We start from the raw sequence: 24,943 nt of genomic DNA on the forward strand, positions 1-24,943 counted from the left end.
TGATCTGACACGGAGTGAATGGAATTGTTGGAAGAATGGTGTCTGTGATGGTGGGGAGCACAGGGGGAGACTGAGTAAGATCATCCGGTGGGCACTTGCGGCTGAAGATTGTTGTAAAAGCCTCAGCCTTCTCTTTGATAGTGACAGGTTGGACTCTTCCATCTTTGTGAAGGGGGAGCGACTCCTCTCCAAGAAGCTGTGAAATGTGGGGGCAGTGTGTGGGTGTGGGAAGGTTTGTTTGGGGAAAAGGGAAGAATGTCAGGAGTGGGATTTGAACCCACGCCCCTAGAAAGGGACCAGAATTCACAAGCCCAGATGCAGAGCAAGGACTAACACTCCTTGAGTCTGGCGCCTTAGACCACTCGGCCATCCTGACAAGCTGCTGCAGATCTCCTTCCAGATGTCTTTCTCACTCTGTACAATTAGTCACCTTGCTCTTCTGCAGACACAAAATGCAATTCCGCATTTCTGCAGCTCCCTTGCATTCACACTCAGCAACAATCCCTCATACACAGTCTCACTCTCGCACACACACACTCTCTCTCACATGCACACGCACACACACTCTCTATCTGTCTCTCACACACACACTCTCTCTCTCACATGCACGCACAAACACACTCTCTCCCTCTCATGCACACAAATTCTCCCTTTCTCTGTCTCTCTCACACACACACTCTCACTCACACACACACACTTCTCCCTCTTACACACACACACTATCTCACGCACACACTCTTTCTCACACACACCAACAAATTCTTCCTCTCTCTCTCTCAGACACACGCAAACACACTCGTGCAGACATACACATACAAATTCTCTCTCTCTCACACGCACCCACTCTCACTCACACACACACATACACGCACATACACACACACATTCTCTCTCTCTCGCACACACATTCTCTCTCTCTCAAACACACTCTCTCTCACACACACACATTCTTTCACTCTCTCACACACAAAGACACATGCACACTCTCTCTTACACACACACACGCACACTCTGTCTCTCTCACACACATACACACTCTGTCTCTCTCAAACACACCTACAAATTCTCCCTCTCTGTTTCTCACACACACACATGCCCACACACTCATATACACACTCACACCCTCTCTCTCTCAAACACACATATACACATACATACTCTCTCTCACACGCACTCTCACTCACACACACGCAGACAGACACAAACACACACTCTCAGACACATACTCACACACATTCTCTCACTCTCACACACACAAACACACACATGTACACGCTGCCTCTCTTGCGCTCACACACACACATGCACTCTCTCTCACACACACACACGCTAACATACACACTCTCTCTCCTTCACACAAACACACACTCTCTCTCTCACACACACGCCCACAGGCACACACAATCTCACACACACACACACACACACACACACACACACCTCTCTCTCTCACACACACACACACTCTCTCTCACACGCACACAAACACATGCTAACACACACACGCTCTCTCCTTCACACACACACACAAACACACACACACTCACAGGCACACACACAATCTTTATCTCTCACACACACACACACACAATCTCTCTCTCTCACACACACACACAAACACAATCAGGTCAGGAGCTGAGTGACCCTGGGGGAAGCCAAACTGGGTGTCACTGAGCAGGTGCTGCTTGATCGCACTGTTGGAGAGCCCTTCCATCACTTTACCGAGGATTGGGAACAGATGGATGGGAGAGGAATTGGCTGAGTTGGATTTGTCCTGCTTTTTATGTCCAGGACATACCTGGATAATTTCCCACATGGCCAGGTCGATCCCAGTGTTGTCACTGTCCTGGGAGAACTTGGCTGGAGGAAGGGCATGTTGTGGAGTAGCAGCCTTCAGGAGCAGTGCCAGAGCACAGAGCCTTTGCAGTGTCCAGTGTCTCTTGATCTGACACGGAGTGAATGGAATTGTTGGAAGAATGGTGTCTGTGATGGTGGGGAGCACAGGGGGAGACTGAGTAAGATCATCCGGTGGGCACTTGCGGCTGAAGATTGTTGTAAAAGCCTCAGCCTTCTCTTTGATAGTGACAGGTTGGACTCTTCCATCTTTGTGAAGGGGGAGCGACTCCTCTCCAAGAAGCTGTGAAATGTGGGGGCAGTGTGTGGGTGTGGGAAGGTTTGTTTGGGGAAAAGGGAAGAATGTCAGGAGTGGGATTTGAACCCACGCCCCTAGAAAGGGACCAGAATTCACAAGCCCAGATGCAGAGCAAGGACTAACACTCCTTGAGTCTGGCGCCTTAGACCACTCGGCCATCCTGACAAGCTGCTGCAGAACTCCTTCCAGATGTCTTTCTCACTCTGTACAATTAGTCACCTTGCTCTTCTGCAGACACAAAATGCAATTCCGCATTTCTGCAGCTCCCTTGCATTCACACTCAGCAACAATCCCTCATACACAGTCTCACTCTCGCACACACACACTCTCTCTCACATGCACACGCACACACACTCTCTATCTGTCTCTCACACACACACTCTCTCTCTCACATGCACGCACAAACACACTCTCTCCCTCTCATGCACACAAATTCTCCCTTTCTCTGTCTCTCTCACACACACACTCTCACTCACACACACACACTTCTCCCTCTTACACACACACACTATCTCACGCACACACTCTTTCTCACACACACCAACAAATTCTTCCTCTCTCTCTCTCAGACACACGCAAACACACTCTTGCAGACATACACATACAAATTCTCTCTCTCACACACGCACCCACTCTCACTCACACACTCACATACACGCACATACACACACACATTCTCTCTCTCTCGCACACACATTCTCTCTCTCTCAAACACACTCTCTCTCACACACACACATTCTTTCACTCTCTCACACACAAAGACACATGCACACTCTCTCTTACACACACACACGCACACTCTGTCTCTCTCACACACATACACACTCTGTCTCTCTCAAACACACCTACAAATTCTCCCTCTCTGTTTCTCACACACACACATGCCCACACACTCATATACACACTCACACCCTCTCTCTCTCAAACACACATATACACATACATACTCTCTCTCACACGCACTCTCACTCACACACACGCAGACAGACACAAACAAACACTCTCAGACACATACTCACACACATTCTCTCACTCTCACACACACAAACACACACATGTACACGCTGCCTCTCTTGCGCTCACACACACACATGCACTCTCTCTCACACACACACACGCTAACATACACACTCTCTCTCCTTCACACAAACACACACTCTCTCTCTCACACACACGCCCACAGGCACACACAATCTCACACACACACACACACACACACACACACACACACCTCTCTCTCTCACACACACACACACTCTCTCTCACACGCACACAAACACATGCTAACACACACACGCTCTCTCCTTCACACACACACACAAACACACACACACTCACAGGCACACACACAATCTTTATCTCTCACACACACACACACACAATCTCTCTCTCTCACACACACACACAAACACAATCAGGTCAGGAGCTGAGTGACCCTGGGGGAAGCCAAACTGGGTGTCACTGAGCAGGTGCTGCTTGATAGCACTGTTGGTGAGCCCTTCCATCACTTTACCGAGGATTGGGAACAGATGGATGGGAGAGGAATTGGCTGAGTTGGATTTGTCCTGCTTTTTATGTCCAGGACATACCTGGATAATTTCCCACATGGCCAGGTCGATCCCAGTGTTGTCACTGTCCTGGGAGAACTTGGCTGGAGGAAGGGCATGTTGTGGAGTAGCAGCCTTCAGGAGCAGTGCCAGAGCACAGAGCCTTTGCAGTGTCCAGTGTCTCTTGATCTGACACGGAGTGAATGGAATTGTTGGAAGAATGGTGTCTGTGATGGTGGGGAGCACAGGGGGAGACTGAGTAAGATCATCCGGTGGGCACTTGCGGCTGAAGATTGTTGTAAAAGCCTCAGCCTTCTCTTTGATAGTGACAGGTTGGACTCTTCCATCTTTGTGAAGGGGGAGCGACTCCTCTCCAAGAAGCTGTGAAATGTGGGGGCAGTGTGTGGGTGTGGGAAGGTTTGTTTGGGGAAAAGGGAAGAATGTCAGGAGTGGGATTTGAACCCACACCCCTAGAAAGGGACCAGAATTCACAAGCCCAGATGCAGAGCAAGGACTAACACTCCTTGAGTCTGGCGCCTTAGACCACTCGGCCATCCTGACAAGCTGCTGCAGATCTCCTTCCAGATGTCTTTCTCACTCTGTACAATTAGTCACCTTGCTCTTCTGCAGACACAAAATGCAATTCCGCATTTCTGCAGCTCCCTTGCATTCACACTCAGCAACAATCCCTCATACACAGTCTCACTCTCGCACACACACACTCTCTCTCACATGCACACGCACACACACTCTCTATCTGTCTCTCACACACACACTCTCTCTCTCACATGCACGCACAAACACACTCTCTCCCTCTCATACACACAAATTCTCCCTTTCTCTGTCTCTCTCACACACACACTCTCACTCACACACACACAGACAGACACAAACACACACTCTCAGACACATACTCACACACATTCTCTCACTCTCACACACACAAACACACACACGTACACGCTGCCTCTCTTGCGCTCACACACACACATGCACTCTCTCTCACACACACACACGCTAACATACACACTCTCTCTCCTTCACACAAACACACACTCTCTCTCTCACACACACGCCCACAGGCACACACAATCACACACACACACACACACCTCTCTCTCACACACACACACACACACACTCTCTCTCACACGCACACAAACACATGCTAACACACACACGCTCTCTCCTTCACACACACACACAAACACACACACACTCACAGGCACACACACAATCTTTATCTCTCACACACACACACACACAATCTCTCTCTCTCACACACACACACAAACACAATCAGGTCAGGAGCTGAGTGACCCTGGGGGAAGCCAAACTGGGTGTCACTGAGCAGGTGCTGCTTGATCGCACTGTTGGAGAGCCCTTCCATCACTTTACCGAGGATTGGGAACAGATGGATGGGAGAGGAATTGGCTGAGTTGGATTTGTCCTGCTTTTTATGTCCAGGACATACCTGGATAATTTCCCACATGGCCAGGTCGATCCCAGTGTTGTCACTGTCCTGGGAGAACTTGGCTGGAGGAAGGGCATGTTGTGGAGTAGCAGCCTTCAGGAGCAGTGCCAGAGCACAGAGCCTTTGCAGTGTCCAGTGTCTCTTGATCTGACACGGAGTGAATGGAATTGTTGGAAGAATGGTGTCTGTGATGGTGGGGAGCACAGGGGGAGACTGAGTAAGATCATCCGGTGGGCACTTGCGGCTGAAGATTGTTGTAAAAGCCTCAGCCTTCTCTTTGATAGTGACAGGTTGGACTCTTCCATCTTTGTGAAGGGGGAGCGACTCCTCTCCAAGAAGCTGTGAAATGTGGGGGCAGTGTGTGGGTGTGGGAAGGTTTGTTTGGGGAAAAGGGAAGAATGTCAGGAGTGGGATTTGAACCCACGCCCCTAGAAAGGGACCAGAATTCACAAGCCCAGATGCAGAGCAAGGACTAACACTCCTTGAGTCTGGCGCCTTAGACCACCCGGCCATCCTGACAAGCTGCTGCAGATCTCCTTCCAGATGTCTTTCTCACTCTGTACAATTAGTCACCTTGCTCTTGTGCAGACACAAAATGCAATTCCGCATTTCTGCAGCTCCCTTGCATTCACACTCAGCAACAATCCCTCATACACAGTCTCACTCTCGCACACACACACTCTCTCTCACATGCACACGCACACACACTCTCTATCTGTCTCTCACACACACACTCTCTCTCTCACATGCACGCACAAACACACTCTCTCCCTCTCATGCACACAAATTCTCCCTTTCTCTGTCTCTCTCACACACACACTCTCACTCACACACACACACTTCTCCCTCTTACACACACACACTATCTCACGCACACACTCTTTCTCACACACACCAACAAATTCTTCCTCTCTCTCTCTCAGACACACGCAAACACACTCTTGCAGACATACACATACAAATTCTCTCTCTCTCACACGCACCCACTCTCACTCACACACACACATACACGCACATACACACACACATTCTCTCTCTCTCGCACACACATTCTCTCTCTCTCAAACACACTCTCTCTCACACACACACATTCTTTCACTCTCTCACACACAAAGACACATGCACACTCTCTCTTACACACACACACGCACACTCTGTCTCTCTCACACACATACACACTCTGTCTCTCTCAAACACACCTACAAATTCTCCCTCTCTGTTTCTCACACACACACATGCCCACACACTCATATACACACTCACACCCTCTCTCTCTCAAACACACATATACACATACATACTCTCTCTCACACACACTCTCACTCACACACACGCAGACAGACACAAACACACACTCTCAGACACATACTCACACACATTCTCTCACTCTCACACACACAAACACACACATGTACACGCTGCCTCTCTTGCGCTCACACACACACATGCACTCTCTCTCACACACACACACGCTAACATACACACTCTCTCTCCTTCACACAAACACACACTCTCTCTCTCACACACACGCCCACAGGCACACACAATCTCACACACACACACACACACACACACACACACCTCTCTCTCTCACACACACACACACTCTCTCTCACACGCACACAAACACATGCTAACACACACACGCTCTCTCCTTCACACACACACACAAACACACACACACTCACAGGCACACACACAATCTTTATCTCTCACACACACACACACACAATCTCTCTCTCTCACACACACACACAAACACAATCAGGTCAGGAGCTGAGTGACCCTGGGGGAAGCCAAACTGGGTGTCACTGAGCAGGTGCTGCTTGATAGCACTGTTGGTGAGCCCTTCCATCACTTTACCGAGGATTGGGAACAGATGGATGGGAGAGGAATTGGCTGAGTTGGATTTGTCCTGCTTTTTATGTCCAGGACATACCTGGATAATTTCCCACATGGCCAGGTCGATCCCAGTGTTGTCACTGTCCTGGGAGAACTTGGCTGGAGGAAGGGCATGTTGTGGAGTAGCAGCCTTCAGGAGCAGTGCCAGAGCACAGAGCCTTTGCAGTGTCCAGTGTCTCTTGATCTGACACGGAGTGAATGGAATTGTTGGAAGAATGGTGTCTGTGATGGTGGGGAGCACAGGGGGAGACTGAGTAAGATCATCCGGTGGGCACTTGCGGCTGAAGATTGTTGTAAAAGCCTCAGCCTTCTCTTTGATAGTGACAGGTTGGACTCTTCCATCTTTGTGAAGGGGGAGCGACTCCTCTCCAAGAAGCTGTGAAATGTGGGGGCAGTGTGTGGGTGTGGGAAGGTTTGTTTGGGGAAAAGGGAAGAATGTCCGGAGTGGGATTTGAACCCACGCCCCTAGAAAGGGACCAGAATTCACAAGCCCAGATGCAGAGCAAGGACTAACACTCCTTGAGTCTGGCGCCTTAGACCACTCGGCCATCCTGACAAGCTGCTGCAGATCTCCTTCCAGATGTCTTTCTCACTCTGTACAATTAGTCACCTTGCTCTTCTGCAGACACAAAATGCAATTCCGCATTTCTGCAGCTCCCTTGCATTCACACTCAGCAACAATCCCTCATACACAGTCTCACTCTCGCACACACACACTCTCTCTCACATGCACACGCACACACACTCTCTATCTGTCTCTCACACACACACTCTCTCTCTCACATGCACGCACAAACACACTCTCTCCCTCTCATACACACAAATTCTCCCTTTCTCTGTCTCTCTCACACACACACTCTCACTCACACACACACAGACAGACACAAACACACACTCTCAGACACATACTCACACACATTCTCTCACTCTCACACACACAAACACACACACGTACACGCTGCCTCTCTTGCGCTCACACACACACATGCACTCTCTCTCACACACACACACGCTAACATACACACTCTCTCTCCTTCACACAAACACACACTCTCTCTCTCACACACACGCCCACAGGCACACACAATCACACACACACACACACACCTCTCTCTCACACACACACACACACACACTCTCTCTCACACGCACACAAACACATGCTAACACACACACGCTCTCTCCTTCACACACACACACAAACACACACACACTCACAGGCACACACACAATCTTTATCTCTCACACACACACACACACAATCTCTCTCTCTCACACACACACACAAACACAATCAGGTCAGGAGCTGAGTGACCCTGGGGGAAGCCAAACTGGGTGTCACTGAGCAGGTGCTGCTTGATAGCACTGTTGGTGAGCCCTTCCATCACTTTACCGAGGATTGGGAACAGATGGATGGGAGAGGAATTGGCTGAGTTGGATTTGTCCTGCTTTTTATGTCCAGGACATACCTGGATAATTTCCCACATGGCCAGGTCGATCCCAGTGTTGTCACTGTCCTGGGAGAACTTGGCTGGAGGAAGGGCATGTTGTGGAGTAGCAGCCTTCAGGAGCAGTGCCAGAGCACAGAGCCTTTGCAGTGTCCAGTGTCTCTTGATCTGACACGGAGTGAATGGAATTGTTGGAAGAATGGTGTCTGTGATGGTGGGGAGCACAGGGGGAGACTGAGTAAGATCATCCGGTGGGCACTTGCGGCTGAAGATTGTTGTAAAAGCCTCAGCCTTCTCTTTGATAGTGACAGGTTGGACTCTTCCATCTTTGTGAAGGGGGAGCGACTCCTCTCCAAGAAGCTGTGAAATGTGGGGGCAGTGTGTGGGTGTGGGAAGGTTTGTTTGGGGAAAAGGGAAGAATGTCAGGAGTGGGATTTGAACCCACGCCCCTAGAAAGGGACCAGAATTCACAAGCCCAGATGCAGAGCAAGGACTAACACTCCTTGAGTCTGGCGCCTTAGACCACCCGGCCATCCTGACAAGCTGCTGCAGATCTCCTTCCAGATGTCTTTCTCACTCTGTACAATTAGTCACCTTGCTCTTGTGCAGACACAAAATGCAATTCCGCATTTCTGCAGCTCCCTTGCATTCACACTCAGCAACAATCCCTCATACACAGTCTCACTCTCGCACACACACACTCTCTCTCACATGCACACGCACACACACTCTCTATCTGTCTCTCACACACACACTCTCTCTCTCACATGCACGCACAAACACACTCTCTCCCTCTCATACACACAAATTCTCCCTTTCTCTGTCTCTCTCACACACACACTCTCACTCACACACACACAGACAGACACAAACACACACTCTCAGACACATACTCACACACATTCTCTCACTCTCACACACACAAACACACACACGTACACGCTGCCTCTCTTGCGCTCACACACACACATGCACTCTCTCTCACACACACACACGCTAACATACACACTCTCTCTCCTTCACACAAACACACACTCTCTCTCTCACACACACGCCCACAGGCACACACAATCTCACACACACACACACACACACACACACACACACACACCTCTCTCTCTCACACACACACACACTCTCTCTCACACGCACACAAACACATGCTAACACACACACGCTCTCTCCTTCACACACACACACAAACACACACACACTCACAGGCACACACACAATCTTTATCTCTCACACACACACACACACAATCTCTCTCTCTCACACACACACACAAACACAATCAGGTCAGGAGCTGAGTGACCCTGGGGGAAGCCAAACTGGGTGTCACTGAGCAGGTGCTGCTTGATAGCACTGTTGGTGAGCCCTTCCATCACTTTACCGAGGATTGGGAACAGATGGATGGGAGAGGAATTGGCTGAGTTGGATTTGTCCTGCTTTTTATGTCCAGGACATACCTGGATAATTTCCCACATGGCCAGGTCGATCCCAGTGTTGTCACTGTCCTGGGAGAACTTGGCTGGAGGAAGGGCATGTTGTGGAGTAGCAGCCTTCAGGAGCAGTGCCAGAGCACAGAGCCTTTGCAGTGTCCAGTGTCTCTTGATCTGACACGGAGTGAATGGAATTGTTGGAAGAATGGTGTCTGTGATGGTGGGGAGCACAGGGGGAGACTGAGTAAGATCATCCGGTGGGCACTTGCGGCTGAAGATTGTTGTAAAAGCCTCAGCCTTCTCTTTGATAGTGACAGGTTGGACTCTTCCATCTTTGTGAAGGGGGAGCGACTCCTCTCCAAGAAGCTGTGAAATGTGGGGGCAGTGTGTGGGTGTGGGAAGGTTTGTTTGGGGAAAAGGGAAGAATGTCAGGAGTGGGATTTGAACCCATGCCCCTAGAAAGGGACCAGAATTCACAAGCCCAGATGCAGAGCAAGGACTAACACTCCTTGAGTCTGGCGCCTTAGACCACTCGGCCATCCTGACAAGCTGCTGCAGATCTCCTTCCAGATGTCTTTCTCACTCTGTACAATTAGTCACCTTGCTCTTCTGCAGACACAAAATGCAATTCCGCATTTCTGCAGCTCCCTTGCATTCACACTCAGCAACAATCCCTCATACACAGTCTCACTCTCGCACACACACACTCTCTCTCACATGCACACGCACACACACTCTCTATCTGTCTCTCACACACACACTCTCTCTCTCACATGCACGCACAAACACACTCTCTCCCTCTCATACACACAAATTCTCCCTTTCTCTGTCTCTCTCACACACACACTCTCACTCACACACACACAGACAGACACAAACACACACTCTCAGACACATACTCACACACATTCTCTCACTCTCACACACACAAACACACACACGTACACGCTGCCTCTCTTGCGCTCACACACACACATGCACTCTCTCTCACACACACACACGCTAACATACACACTCTCTCTCCTTCACACAAACACACACTCTCTCTCTCACACACACGCCCACAGGCACACACAATCACACACACACACACACACCTCTCTCTCACACACACACACACACACACTCTCTCTCACACGCACACAAACACATGCTAACACACACACGCTCTCTCCTTCACACACACACACAAACACACACACACTCACAGGCACACACACAATCTTTATCTCTCACACACACACACACACAATCTCTCTCTCTCACACACACACACAAACACAATCAGGTCAGGAGCTGAGTGACCCTGGGGGAAGCCAAACTGGGTGTCACTGAGCAGGTGCTGCTTGATCGCACTGTTGGAGAGCCCTTCCATCACTTTACCGAGGATTGGGAACAGATGGATGGGAGAGGAATTGGCTGAGTTGGATTTGTCCTGCTTTTTATGTCCAGGACATACCTGGATAATTTCCCACATGGCCAGGTCGATCCCAGTGTTGTCACTGTCCTGGGAGAACTTGGCTGGAGGAAGGGCATGTTGTGGAGTAGCAGCCTTCAGGAGCAGTGCCAGAGCACAGAGCCTTTGCAGTGTCCAGTGTCTCTTGATCTGACACGGAGTGAATGGAATTGTTGGAAGAATGGTGTCTGTGATGGTGGGGAGCACAGGGGGAGACTGAGTAAGATCATCCGGTGGGCACTTGCGGCTGAAGATTGTTGTAAAAGCCTCAGCCTTCTCTTTGATAGTGACAGGTTGGACTCTTCCATCTTTGTGAAGGGGGAGCGACTCCTCTCCAAGAAGCTGTGAAATGTGGGGGCAGTGTGTGGGTGTGGGAAGGTTTGTTTGGGGAAAAGGGAAGAATGTCAGGAGTGGGATTTGAACCCATGCCCCTAGAAAGGGACCAGAATTCACAAGCCCAGATGCAGAGCAAGGACTAACACTCCTTGAGTCTGGCGCCTTAGACCACTCGGCCATCCTGACAAGCTGCTGCAGATCTCCTTCCAGATGTCTTTCTCACTCTGTACAATTAGTCACCTTGCTCTTGTGCAGACACAAAATGCAATTCCGCATTTCTGCAGCTCCCTTGCATTCACACTCAGCAACAATCCCTCATACACAGTCTCACTCTCGCACACACACACTCTCTCTCACATGCACACGCACACACACTCTCTATCTGTCTCTCACACACACACTCTCTCTCTCACATGCACGCACAAACACACTCTCTCCCTCTCATACACACAAATTCTCCCTTTCTCTGTCTCTCTCACACACACACTCTCACTCACACACACACAGACAGACACAAACACACACTCTCAGACACATACTCACACACATTCTCTCACTCTCACACACACAAACACACACACGTACACGCTGCCTCTCTTGCGCTCACACACACACATGCACTCTCTCTCACACACACACACGCTAACATACACACTCTCTCTCCTTCACACAAACACACACTCTCTCTCTCACACACACGCCCACAGGCACACACAATCACACACACACACACACACCTCTCTCTCACACACACACACACACACACTCTCTCTCACACGCACACAAACACATGCTAACACACACACGCTCTCTCCTTCACACACACACACAAACACACACACACTCACAGGCACACACACAATCTTTATCTCTCACACACACACACACACAATCTCTCTCTCTCACACACACACACAAACACAATCAGGTCAGGAGCTGAGTGACCCTGGGGGAAGCCAAACTGGGTGTCACTGAGCAGGTGCTGCTTGATAGCACTGTTGGAGAGCCCTTCCATCACTTTACCGAGGATTGGGAACAGATGGATGGGAGAGGAATTGGCTGAGTTGGATTTGTCCTGCTTTTTATGTCCAGGACATACCTGGATAATTTCCCACATGGCCAGGTCGATCCCAGTGTTGTCACTGTCCTGGGAGAACTTGGCTGGAGGAAGGGCATGTTGTGGAGTAGCAGCCTTCAGGAGCAGTGCCAGAGCACAGAGCCTTTGCAGTGTCCAGTGTCTCTTGATCTGACACGGAGTGAATGGAATTGTTGGAAGAATGGTGTCTGTGATGGTGGGGAGCACAGGGGGAGACTGAGTAAGATCATCCGGTGGGCACTTGCGGCTGAAGATTGTTGTAAAAGCCTCAGCCTTCTCTTTGATAGTGACAGGTTGGACTCTTCCATCTTTGTGAAGGGGGAGCGACTCCTCTCCAAGAAGCTGTGAAATGTGGGGGCAGTGTGTGGGTGTGGGAAGGTTTGTTTGGGGAAAAGGGAAGAATGTCAGGAGTGGGATTTGAACCCACGCCCCTAGAAAGGGACCAGAATTCACAAGCCCAGATGCAGAGCAAGGACTAACACTCCTTGAGTCTGGCGCCTGAGACCACTCGGCCATCCTGACAAGCTGCTGCAGATCTCCTTCCAGATGTCTTTCTCACTCTGTACAATTAGTCACCTTGCTCTTCTGCAGACACAAAATGCAATTCCGCATTTCTGCAGCTCCCTTGCATTCACACTCAGCAACAATCCCTCATACACAGTCTCACTCTCGCACACACACACTCTCTCTCACATGCACACGCACACACACTCTCTATCTGTCTCTCACACACACACTCTCTCTCTCACATGCACGCACAAACACACTCTCTCCCTCTCATACACACAAATTCTCCCTTTCTCTGTCTCTCTCACACACACACTCTCACTCACACACACACACTTCTCCCTCTTACACACACACACTATCTCACGCACACACTCTTTCTCACACACACCAACAAATTCTTCCTCTCTCTCTCTCAGACACACGCAAACACACTCTTGCAGACATACACATACAAATTCTCTCTCTCACACACGCACCCACTCTCACTCACACACACACATACACGCACATACACACACACATTCTCTCTCTCTCGCACACACATTCTCTCTCTCTCAAACACACTCTCTCTCACACACACACATTCTTTCACTCTCTCACACACAAAGACACATGCACACTCTCTCTTACACACACACACGCACACTCTGTCTCTCTCACACACATACACACTCTGTCTCTCTCAAACACACCTACAAATTCTCCCTCTCTGTTTCTCACACACACACATGCCCACACACTCATATACACACTCACACCCTCTCTCTCTCAAACACACATATACACATACATACTCTCTCTCACACGCACTCTCACTCACACACACGCAGACAGACACAAACAAACACTCTCAGACACATACTCACACACATTCTCTCACTCTCACACACACAAACACACACATGTACACGCTGCCTCTCTTGCGCTCACACACACACATGCACTCTCTCTCACACACACACACGCTAACATACACACTCTCTCTCCTTCACACAAACACACACTCTCTCTCTCACACACACGCCCACAGGCACACACAATCTCACACACACACACACACACACACACACACACACACCTCTCTCTCTCACACACACACACACTCTCTCTCACACGCACACAAACACATGCTAACACACACACGCTCTCTCCTTCACACACACACACAAACACACACACACTCACAGGCACACACACAATCTTTATCTCTCACACACACACACACACAATCTCTCTCTCTCACACACACACACAAACACAATCAGGTCAGGAGCTGAGTGACCCTGGGGGAAGCCAAACTGGGTGTCACTGAGCAGGTGCTGCTTGATAGCACTGTTGGTGAGCCCTTCCATCACTTTACCGAGGATTGGGAACAGATGGATGGGAGAGGAATTGGCTGAGTTGGATTTGTCCTGCTTTTTATGTCCAGGACATACCTGGATAATTTCCCACATGGCCAGGTCGATCCCAGTGTTGTCACTGTCCTGGGAGAACTTGGCTGGAGGAAGGGCATGTTGTGGAGTAGCAGCCTTCAGGAGCAGTGCCAGAGCACAGAGCCTTTGCAGTGTCCAGTGTCTCTTGATCTGACACGGAGTGAATGGAATTGTTGGAAGAATGGTGTCTGTGATGGTGGGGAGCACAGGGGGAGACTGAGTAAGATCATCCGGTGGGCACTTGCGGCTGAAGATTGTTGTAAAAGCCTCAGCCTTCTCTTTGATAGTGACAGGTTGGACTCTTCCATCTTTGTGAAGGGGGAGCGACTCCTCTCCAAGAAGCTGTGAAATGTGGGGGCAGTGTGTGGGTGTGGGAAGGTTTGTTTGGGGAAAAGGGAAGAATGTCAGGAGTGGGATTTGAACCCACGCCCCTAGAAAGGGACCAGAATTCACAAGCCCAGATGCAGAGCAAGGACTAACACTCCTTGAGTCTGGCGCCTTAGACCACTCGGCCATCCTGACAAGCTGCTGCAGATCTCCTTCCAGATGTCTTTCTCACTCTGTACAATTAGTCACCTTGCTCTTCTGCAGACACAAAATGCAATTCCGCATTTCTGCAGCTCCCTTGCATTCACACTCAGCAACAATCCCTCATACACAGTCTCACTCTCGCACACACACACTCTCTCTCACATGCACACGCACACACACTCTCTATCTGTCTCTCACACACACACTCTCTCTCTCACATGCACGCACAAACACACTCTCTCCCTCTCATACACACAAATTCTCCCTTTCTCTGTCTCTCTCACACACACACTCTCACTCACACACACACAGACAGACACAAACACACACTCTCAGACACATACTCACACACATTCTCTCACTCTCACACACACAAACACACACACGTACACGCTGCCTCTCTTGCGCTCACACACACACATGCACTCTCTCTCACACACACACACGCTAACATACACACTCTCTCTCCTTCACACAAACACACACTCTCTCTCTCACACACACGCCCACAGGCACACACAATCACACACACACACACACACCTCTCTCTCACACACACACACACACACACTCTCTCTCACACGCACACAAACACATGCTAACACACACACGCTCTCTCCTTCACACACACACACAAACACACACACACTCACAGGCACACACACAATCTTTATCTCTCACACACACACACACACAATCTCTCTCTCTCACACACACACACAAACACAATCAGGTCAGGAGCTGAGTGACCCTGGGGGAAGCCAAACTGGGTGTCACTGAGCAGGTGCTGCTTGATCGCACTGTTGGAGAGCCCTTCCATCACTTTACCGAGGATTGGGAACAGATGGATGGGAGAGGAATTGGCTGAGTTGGATTTGTCCTGCTTTTTATGTCCAGGACATACCTGGATAATTTCCCACATGGCCAGGTCGATCCCAGTGTTGTCACTGTCCTGGGAGAACTTGGCTGGAGGAAGGGTATGTTGTGGAGTAGCAGCCTTCAGGAGCAGTGCCAGAGCACAGAGCCTTTGCAGTGTCCAGTGTCTCTTGATCTGACACGGAGTGAATGGAATTGTTGGAAGAATGGTGTCTGTGATGGTGGGGAGCACAGGGGGAGACTGAGTAAGATCATCCGGTGGGCACTTGCGGCTGAAGATTGTTGTAAAAGCCTCAGCCTTCTCTTTGATAGTGACAGGTTGGACTCTTCCATCTTTGTGAAGGGGGAGCGACTCCTCTCCAAGAAGCTGTGAAATGTGGGGGCAGTGTGTGGGTGTGGGAAGGTTTGTTTGGGGAAAAGGGAAGAATGTCAGGAGTGGGATTTGAACCCACGCCCCTAGAAAGGGACCAGAATTCACAAGCCCAGATGCAGAGCAAGGACTAACACTCCTTGAGTCTGGCGCCTTAGACCACTCGGCCATCCTGACAAGCTGCTGCAGATCTCCTTCCAGATGTCTTTCTCACTCTGTACAATTAGTCACCTTGCTCTTCTGCAGACACAAAATGCAATTCCGCATTTCTGCAGCTCCCTTGCATTCACACTCAGCAACAATCCCTCATACACAGTCTCACTCTCGCACACACACACTCTCTCTCACATGCACACGCACACACACTCTCTATCTGTCTCTCACACACACACTCTCTCTCTCACATGCACGCACAAACACACTCTCTCCCTCTCATACACACAAATTCTCCCTTTCTCTGTCTCTCTCACACACACACTCTCACTCACACACACACACTTCTCCCTCTTACACACACACACTATCTCACGCACACACTCTTTCTCACACACACCAACAAATTCTTCCTCTCTCTCTCTCAGACACACGCAAACACACTCTTGCAGACATACACATACAAATTCTCTCTCTCACACACGCACCCACTCTCACTCACACACACACATACACGCACATACACACACACATTCTCTCTCTCTCGCACACACATTCTCTCTCTCTCAAACACACTCTCTCTCACACACACACATTCTTTCACTCTCTCACACACAAAGACACATGCACACTCTCTCTTACACACACACACGCACACTCTGTCTCTCTCACACACATACACACTCTGTCTCTCTCAAACACACCTACAAATTCTCCCTCTCTGTTTCTCACACACACACATGCCCACACACTCATATACACACTCACACCCTCTCTCTCTCAAACACACATATACACATACATACTCTCTCTCACACGCACTCTCACTCACACACACGCAGACAGACACAAACAAACACTCTCAGACACATACTCACACACATTCTCTCACTCTCACACACACAAACACACACATGTACACGCTGCCTCTCTTGCGCTCACACACACACATGCACTCTCTCTCACACACACACACGCTAACATACACACTCTCTCTCCTTCACACAAACACACACTCTCTCTCTCACACACACGCCCACAGGCACACACAATCTCACACACACACACACACACACACACACACACACACACCTCTCTCTCTCACACACACACACACTCTCTCTCACACGCACACAAACACATGCTAACACACACACGCTCTCTCCTTCACACACACACACAAACACACACACACTCACAGGCACACACACAATCTTTATCTCTCACACACACACACACACACAATCTCTCTCTCTCACACACACACACAAACACAATCAGGTCAGGAGCTGAGTGACCCTGGGGGAAGCCAAACTGGGTGTCACTGAGCAGGTGCTGCTTGATAGCACTGTTGGTGAGCCCTTCCATCACTTTACCGAGGATTGGGAACAGATGGATGGGAGAGGAATTGGCTGAGTTGGATTTGTCCTGCTTTTTATGTCCAGGACATACCTGGATAATTTCCCACATGGCCAGGTCGATCCCAGTGTTGTCACTGTCCTGGGAGAACTTGGCTGGAGGAAGGGCATGTTGTGGAGTAGCAGCCTTCAGGAGCAGTGCCAGAGCACAGAGCCTTTGCAGTGTCCAGTGTCTCTTGATCTGACACGGAGTGAATGGAATTGTTGGAAGAATGGTGTCTGTGATGGTGGGGAGCACAGGGGGAGACTGAGTAAGATCATCCGGTGGGCACTTGCGGCTGAAGATTGTTGTAAAAGCCTCAGCCTTCTCTTTGATAGTGACAGGTTGGACTCTTCCATCTTTGTGAAGGGGGAGCGACTCCTCTCCAAGAAGCTGTGAAATGTGGGGGCAGTGTGTGGGTGTGGGAAGGTTTGTTTGGGGAAAAGGGAAGAATGTCAGGAGTGGGATTTGAACCCACGCCCCTAGAAAGGGACCAGAATTCACAAGCCCAGATGCAGAGCAAGGACTAACACTCCTTGAGTCTGGCGCCTTAGACCACTCGGCCATCCTGACAAGCTGCTGCAGATCTCCTTCCAGATGTCTTTCTCACTCTGTACAATTAGTCACCTTGCTCTTCTGCAGACACAAAATGCAATTCCGCATTTCTGCAGCTCCCTTGCATTCACACTCAGCAACAATCCCTCATACACAGTCTCACTCTCGCACACACACACTCTCTCTCACATGCACACGCACACACACTCTCTATCTGTCTCTCACACACACACTCTCTCTCTCACATGCACGCACAAACACACTCTCTCCCTCTCATACACACAAATTCTCCCTTTCTCTGTCTCTCTCACACACACACTCTCACTCACACACACACAGACAGACACAAACACACACTCTCAGACACATACTCACACACATTCTCTCACTCTCACACACACAAACACACACACGTACACGCTGCCTCTCTTGCGCTCACACACACACATGCACTCTCTCTCACACACACACACGCTAACATACACACTCTCTCTCCTTCACACAAACACACACTCTCTCTCTCACACACACGCCCACAGGCACACACAATCACACACACACACACACACCTCTCTCTCACACACACACACACACACACTCTCTCTCACACGCACACAAACACATGCTAACACACACACGCTCTCTCCTTCACACACACACACAAACACACACACACTCACAGGCACACACACAATCTTTATCTCTCACACACACACACACACAATCTCTCTCTCTCACACACACACACAAACACAATCAGGTCAGGAGCTGAGTGACCCTGGGGGAAGCCAAACTGGGTGTCACTGAGCAGGTGCTGCTTGATCGCACTGTTGGAGAGCCCTTCCATCACTTTACCGAGGATTGGGAACAGATGGATGGGAGAGGAATTGGCTGAGTTGGATTTGTCCTGCTTTTTATGTCCAGGACATACCTGGATAATTTCCCACATGGCCAGGTCGATCCCAGTGTTGTCACTGTCCTGGGAGAACTTGGCTGGAGGAAGGGCATGTTGTGGAGTAGCAGCCTTCAGGAGCAGTGCCAGAGCACAGAGCCTTTGCAGTGTCCAGTGTCTCTTGATCTGACACGGAGTGAATGGAATTGTTGGAAGAATGGTGTCTGTGATGGTGGGGAGCACAGGGGGAGACTGAGTAAGATCATCCGGTGGGCACTTGCGGCTGAAGATTGTTGTAAAAGCCTCAGCCTTCTCTTTGATAGTGACAGGTTGGACTCTTCCATCTTTGTGAAGGGGGAGCGACTCCTCTCCAAGAAGCTGTGAAATGTGGGGGCAGTGTGTGGGTGTGGGAAGGTTTGTTTGGGGAAAAGGGAAGAATGTCCGGAGTGGGATTTGAACCCACGCCCCTAGAAAGGGACCAGAATTCACAAGCCCAGATGCAGAGCAAGGACTAACACTCCTTGAGTCTGGCGCCTTAGACCACTCGGCCATCCTGACAAGCTGCTGCAGATCTCCTTCCAGATGTCTTTCTCACTCTGTACAATTAGTCACCTTGCTCTTCTGCAGACACAAAATGCAATTCCGCATTTCTGCAGCTCCCTTGCATTCACACTCAGCAACAATCCCTCATACACAGTCTCACTCTCGCACACACACACTCTCTCTCACATGCACACGCACACACACTCTCTATCTGTCTCTCACACACACACTCTCTCTCTCACATGCACGCACAAACACACTCTCTCCCTCTCATGCACACAAATTCTCCCTTTCTCTGTCTCTCTCACACACACACTCTCACTCACACACACACACTTCTCCCTCTTACACACACACACTATCTCACGCACACACTCTTTCTCACACACACCAACAAATTCTTCCTCTCTCTCTCTCAGACACACGCAAACACACTCTTGCAGACATACACATACAAATTCTCTCTCTCTCACACGCACCCACTCTCACTCACACACACACATACACGCACATACACACACACATTCTCTCTCTCTCGCACACACATTCTCTCTCTCTCAAACACACTCTCTCTCACACACACACATTCTTTCACTCTCTCACACACAAAGACACATGCACACTCTCTCTTACACACACACACGCACACTCTGTCTCTCTCACACACATACACACTCTGTCTCTCTCAAACACACCTACAAATTCTCCCTCTCTGTTTCTCACACACACACATGCCCACACACTCATATACACACTCACACCCTCTCTCTCTCAAACACACATATACACATACATACTCTCTCTCACACACACTCTCACTCACACACACGCAGACAGACACAAACACACACTCTCAGACACATACTCACACACATTCTCTCACTCTCACACACACAAACACACACATGTACACGCTGCCTCTCTTGCGCTCACACACACACATGCACTCTCTCTCACACACACACACGCTAACATACACACTCTCTCTCCTTCACACAAACACACACTCTCTCTCTCACACACACGCCCACAGGCACACACAATCTCACACACACACACACACACACACACACACACCTCTCTCTCTCACACACACACACACTCTCTCTCACACGCACACAAACACATGCTAACACACACACGCTCTCTCCTTCACACACACACACAAACACACACACACTCACAGGCACACACACAATCTTTATCTCTCACACACACACACACACAATCTCTCTCTCTCACACACACACACAAACACAATCAGGTCAGGAGCTGAGTGACCCTGGGGGAAGCCAAACTGGGTGTCACTGAGCAGGTGCTGCTTGATAGCACTGTTGGTGAGCCCTTCCATCACTTTACCGAGGATTGGGAACAGATGGATGGGAGAGGAATTGGCTGAGTTGGATTTGTCCTGCTTTTTATGTCCAGGACATACCTGGATAATTTCCCACATGGCCAGGTCGATCCCAGTGTTGTCACTGTCCTGGGAGAACTTGGCTGGAGGAAGGGCATGTTGTGGAGTAGCAGCCTTCAGGAGCAGTGCCAGAGCACAGAGCCTTTGCAGTGTCCAGTGTCTCTTGATCTGACACGGAGTGAATGGAATTGTTGGAAGAATGGTGTCTGTGATGGTGGGGAGCACAGGGGGAGACTGAGTAAGATCATCCGGTGGGCACTTGCGGCTGAAGATTGTTGTAAAAGCCTCAGCCTTCTCTTTGATAGTGACAGGTTGGACTCTTCCATCTTTGTGAAGGGGGAGCGACTCCTCTCCAAGAAGCTGTGAAATGTGGGGGCAGTGTGTGGGTGTGGGAAGGTTTGTTTGGGGAAAAGGGAAGAATGTCAGGAGTGGGATTTGAACCCACGCCCCTAGAAAGGGACCAGAATTCACAAGCCCAGATGCAGAGCAAGGACTAACACTCCTTGAGTCTGGCGCCTTAGACCACTCGGCCATCCTGACAAGCTGCTGCAGATCTCCTTCCAGATGTCTTTCTCACTCTGTACAATTAGTCACCTTGCTCTTCTGCAGACACAAAATGCAATTCCGCATTTCTGCAGCTCCCTTGCATTCACACTCAGCAACAATCCCTCATACACAGTCTCACTCTCGCACACACACACTCTCTCTCACATGCACACGCACACACACTCTCTATCTGTCTCTCACACACACACTCTCTCTCTCACATGCACGCACAAACACACTCTCTCCCTCTCATACACACAAATTCTCCCTTTCTCTGTCTCTCTCACACACACACTCTCACTCACACACACACAGACAGACACAAACACACACTCTCAGACACATACTCACACACATTCTCTCACTCTCACACACACAAACACACACACGTACACGCTGCCTCTCTTGCGCTCACACACACACATGCACTCTCTCTCACACACACACACGCTAACATACACACTCTCTCTCCTTCACACAAACACACACTCTCTCTCTCACACACACGCCCACAGGCACACACAATCACACACACACACACACACCTCTCTCTCACACACACACACACACACACTCTCTCTCACACGCACACAAACACATGCTAACACACACACGCTCTCTCCTTCACACACACACACAAACACACACACACTCACAGGCACACACACAATCTTTATCTCTCACACACACACACACACAATCTCTCTCTCTCACACACACACACAAACACAATCAGGTCAGGAGCTGAGTGACCCTGGGGGAAGCCAAACTGGGTGTCACTGAGCAGGTGCTGCTTGATAGCACTGTTGGTGAGCCCTTCCATCACTTTACCGAGGATTGGGAACAGATGGATGGGAGAGGAATTGGCTGAGTTGGATTTGTCCTGCTTTTTATGTCCAGGACATACCTGGATAATTTCCCACATGGCCAGGTCGATCCCAGTGTTGTCACTGTCCTGGGAGAACTTGGCTGGAGGAAGGGCATGTTGTGGAGTAGCAGCCTTCAGGAGCAGTGCCAGAGCACAGAGCCTTTGCAGTGTCCAGTGTCTCTTGATCTGACACGGAGTGAATGGAATTGTTGGAAGAATGGTGTCTGTGATGGTGGGGAGCACAGGGGGAGACTGAGTAAGATCATCCGGTGGGCACTTGCGGCTGAAGATTGTTGTAAAAGCCTCAGCCTTCTCTTTGATAGTGACAGGTTGGACTCTTCCATCTTTGTGAAGGGGGAGCGACTCCTCTCCAAGAAGCTGTGAAATGTGGGGGCAGTGTGTGGGTGTGGGAAGGTTTGTTTGGGGAAAAGGGAAGAATGTCCGGAGTGGGATTTGAACCCACGCCCCTAGAAAGGGACCAGAATTCACAAGCCCAGATGCAGAGCAAGGACTAACACTCCTTGAGTCTGGCGCCTTAGACCACTCGGCCATCCTGACAAGCTGCTGCAGATCTCCTTCCAGATGTCTTTCTCACTCTGTACAATTAGTCACCTTGCTCTTCTGCAGACACAAAATGCAATTCCGCATTTCTGCAGCTCCCTTGCATTCACACTCAGCAACAATCCCTCATACACAGTCTCACTCTCGCACACACACACTCTCTCTCACATGCACACGCACACACACTCTCTATCTGTCTCTCACACACACACTCTCTCTCTCACATGCACGCACAAACACACTCTCTCCCTCTCATGCACACAAATTCTCCCTTTCTCTGTCTCTCTCACACACACACTCTCACTCACACACACACACTTCTCCCTCTTACACACACACACTATCTCACGCACACACTCTTTCTCACACACACCAACAAATTCTTCCTCTCTCTCTCTCAGACACACGCAAACACACTCTTGCAGACATACACATACAAATTCTCTCTCTCTCACACGCACCCACTCTCACTCACACACACACATACACGCACATACACACACACATTCTCTCTCTCTCGCACACACATTCTCTCTCTCTCAAACACACTCTCTCTCACACACACACATTCTTTCACTCTCTCACACACAAAGACACATGCACACTCTCTCTTACACACACACACGCACACTCTGTCTCTCTCACACACATACACACTCTGTCTCTCTCAAACACACCTACAAATTCTCCCTCTCTGTTTCTCACACACACACATGCCCACACACTCATATACACACTCACACCCTCTCTCTCTCAAACACACATATACACATACATACTCTCTCTCACACACACTCTCACTCACACACACGCAGACAGACACAAACACACACTCTCAGACACATACTCACACACATTCTCTCACTCTCACACACACAAACACACACATGTACACGCTGCCTCTCTTGCGCTCACACACACACATGCACTCTCTCTCACACACACACACGCTAACATACACACTCTCTCTCCTTCACACAAACACACACTCTCTCTCTCACACACACGCCCACAGGCACACACAATCTCACACACACACACACACACACACACACACACACCTCTCTCTCTCACACACACACACACTCTCTCTCACACGCACACAAACACATGCTAACACACACACGCTCTCTCCTTCACACACACACACAAACACACACACACTCACAGGCACACACACAATCTTTATCTCTCACACACACACACACACAATCTCTCTCTCTCACACACACACACAAACACAATCAGGTCAGGAGCTGAGTGACCCTGGGGGAAGCCAAACTGGGTGTCACTGAGCAGGTGCTGCTTGATAGCACTGTTGGTGAGCCCTTCCATCACTTTACCGAGGATTGGGAACAGATGGATGGGAGAGGAATTGGCTGAGTTGGATTTGTCCTGCTTTTTATGTCCAGGACATACCTGGATAATTTCCCACATGGC

General features: G+C 49.8%; 15 non-coding genes across 15 annotated transcripts; all 15 read right to left on the bottom strand.

Annotated features, from left to right (window-relative positions):
• Positions 1-256: 256 nt before the first annotated feature.
• Positions 257-376, bottom strand: trnal-caa (transfer RNA leucine (anticodon CAA)). Its single transcript has 2 exons — positions 339-376; positions 257-302 (listed from the first exon to the last, which is right to left on the bottom strand). It is a non-coding gene; the product is annotated as a tRNA-Leu (tRNA).
• Positions 377-2,197: 1,821 nt separating this feature from the next.
• trnal-caa (transfer RNA leucine (anticodon CAA)) lies at positions 2,198-2,317 on the bottom strand. Its single transcript has 2 exons — positions 2,280-2,317; positions 2,198-2,243 (listed from the first exon to the last, which is right to left on the bottom strand). It is a non-coding gene; the product is annotated as a tRNA-Leu (tRNA).
• A 1,823-nt stretch (positions 2,318-4,140) lies between these two features.
• On the bottom strand, positions 4,141-4,260 carry trnal-caa (transfer RNA leucine (anticodon CAA)). Its single transcript has 2 exons — positions 4,223-4,260; positions 4,141-4,186 (listed from the first exon to the last, which is right to left on the bottom strand). It is a non-coding gene; the product is annotated as a tRNA-Leu (tRNA).
• A 1,312-nt stretch (positions 4,261-5,572) lies between these two features.
• On the bottom strand, positions 5,573-5,692 carry trnal-caa (transfer RNA leucine (anticodon CAA)). Its single transcript has 2 exons — positions 5,655-5,692; positions 5,573-5,618 (listed from the first exon to the last, which is right to left on the bottom strand). It is a non-coding gene; the product is annotated as a tRNA-Leu (tRNA).
• Positions 5,693-7,511: 1,819 nt separating this feature from the next.
• On the bottom strand, positions 7,512-7,631 carry trnal-caa (transfer RNA leucine (anticodon CAA)). The gene is made up of 2 exons: positions 7,594-7,631; positions 7,512-7,557 (listed from the first exon to the last, which is right to left on the bottom strand). It is a non-coding gene; the product is annotated as a tRNA-Leu (tRNA).
• A 1,312-nt stretch (positions 7,632-8,943) lies between these two features.
• On the bottom strand, positions 8,944-9,063 carry trnal-caa (transfer RNA leucine (anticodon CAA)). Its single transcript has 2 exons — positions 9,026-9,063; positions 8,944-8,989 (listed from the first exon to the last, which is right to left on the bottom strand). It is a non-coding gene; the product is annotated as a tRNA-Leu (tRNA).
• Positions 9,064-10,391: 1,328 nt separating this feature from the next.
• trnal-caa (transfer RNA leucine (anticodon CAA)) lies at positions 10,392-10,511 on the bottom strand. The gene is made up of 2 exons: positions 10,474-10,511; positions 10,392-10,437 (listed from the first exon to the last, which is right to left on the bottom strand). It is a non-coding gene; the product is annotated as a tRNA-Leu (tRNA).
• Positions 10,512-11,823: 1,312 nt separating this feature from the next.
• Positions 11,824-11,943, bottom strand: trnal-caa (transfer RNA leucine (anticodon CAA)). The gene is made up of 2 exons: positions 11,906-11,943; positions 11,824-11,869 (listed from the first exon to the last, which is right to left on the bottom strand). It is a non-coding gene; the product is annotated as a tRNA-Leu (tRNA).
• A 1,312-nt stretch (positions 11,944-13,255) lies between these two features.
• trnal-caa (transfer RNA leucine (anticodon CAA)) lies at positions 13,256-13,375 on the bottom strand. The gene is made up of 2 exons: positions 13,338-13,375; positions 13,256-13,301 (listed from the first exon to the last, which is right to left on the bottom strand). It is a non-coding gene; the product is annotated as a tRNA-Leu (tRNA).
• A 1,823-nt stretch (positions 13,376-15,198) lies between these two features.
• trnal-caa (transfer RNA leucine (anticodon CAA)) lies at positions 15,199-15,318 on the bottom strand. The gene is made up of 2 exons: positions 15,281-15,318; positions 15,199-15,244 (listed from the first exon to the last, which is right to left on the bottom strand). It is a non-coding gene; the product is annotated as a tRNA-Leu (tRNA).
• Positions 15,319-16,630: 1,312 nt separating this feature from the next.
• On the bottom strand, positions 16,631-16,750 carry trnal-caa (transfer RNA leucine (anticodon CAA)). The gene is made up of 2 exons: positions 16,713-16,750; positions 16,631-16,676 (listed from the first exon to the last, which is right to left on the bottom strand). It is a non-coding gene; the product is annotated as a tRNA-Leu (tRNA).
• A 1,827-nt stretch (positions 16,751-18,577) lies between these two features.
• trnal-caa (transfer RNA leucine (anticodon CAA)) lies at positions 18,578-18,697 on the bottom strand. The gene is made up of 2 exons: positions 18,660-18,697; positions 18,578-18,623 (listed from the first exon to the last, which is right to left on the bottom strand). It is a non-coding gene; the product is annotated as a tRNA-Leu (tRNA).
• Positions 18,698-20,009: 1,312 nt separating this feature from the next.
• Positions 20,010-20,129, bottom strand: trnal-caa (transfer RNA leucine (anticodon CAA)). The gene is made up of 2 exons: positions 20,092-20,129; positions 20,010-20,055 (listed from the first exon to the last, which is right to left on the bottom strand). It is a non-coding gene; the product is annotated as a tRNA-Leu (tRNA).
• A 1,819-nt stretch (positions 20,130-21,948) lies between these two features.
• Positions 21,949-22,068, bottom strand: trnal-caa (transfer RNA leucine (anticodon CAA)). Its single transcript has 2 exons — positions 22,031-22,068; positions 21,949-21,994 (listed from the first exon to the last, which is right to left on the bottom strand). It is a non-coding gene; the product is annotated as a tRNA-Leu (tRNA).
• A 1,312-nt stretch (positions 22,069-23,380) lies between these two features.
• trnal-caa (transfer RNA leucine (anticodon CAA)) lies at positions 23,381-23,500 on the bottom strand. The gene is made up of 2 exons: positions 23,463-23,500; positions 23,381-23,426 (listed from the first exon to the last, which is right to left on the bottom strand). It is a non-coding gene; the product is annotated as a tRNA-Leu (tRNA).
• Positions 23,501-24,943: the final 1,443 nt, after the last annotated feature.

This window comes from Chiloscyllium punctatum, chromosome 17 (assembly GCF_047496795.1).
Source record: "Chiloscyllium punctatum isolate Juve2018m chromosome 17, sChiPun1.3, whole genome shotgun sequence".
Lineage (NCBI taxonomy): Eukaryota > Metazoa > Chordata > Chondrichthyes > Orectolobiformes > Hemiscylliidae > Chiloscyllium > Chiloscyllium punctatum.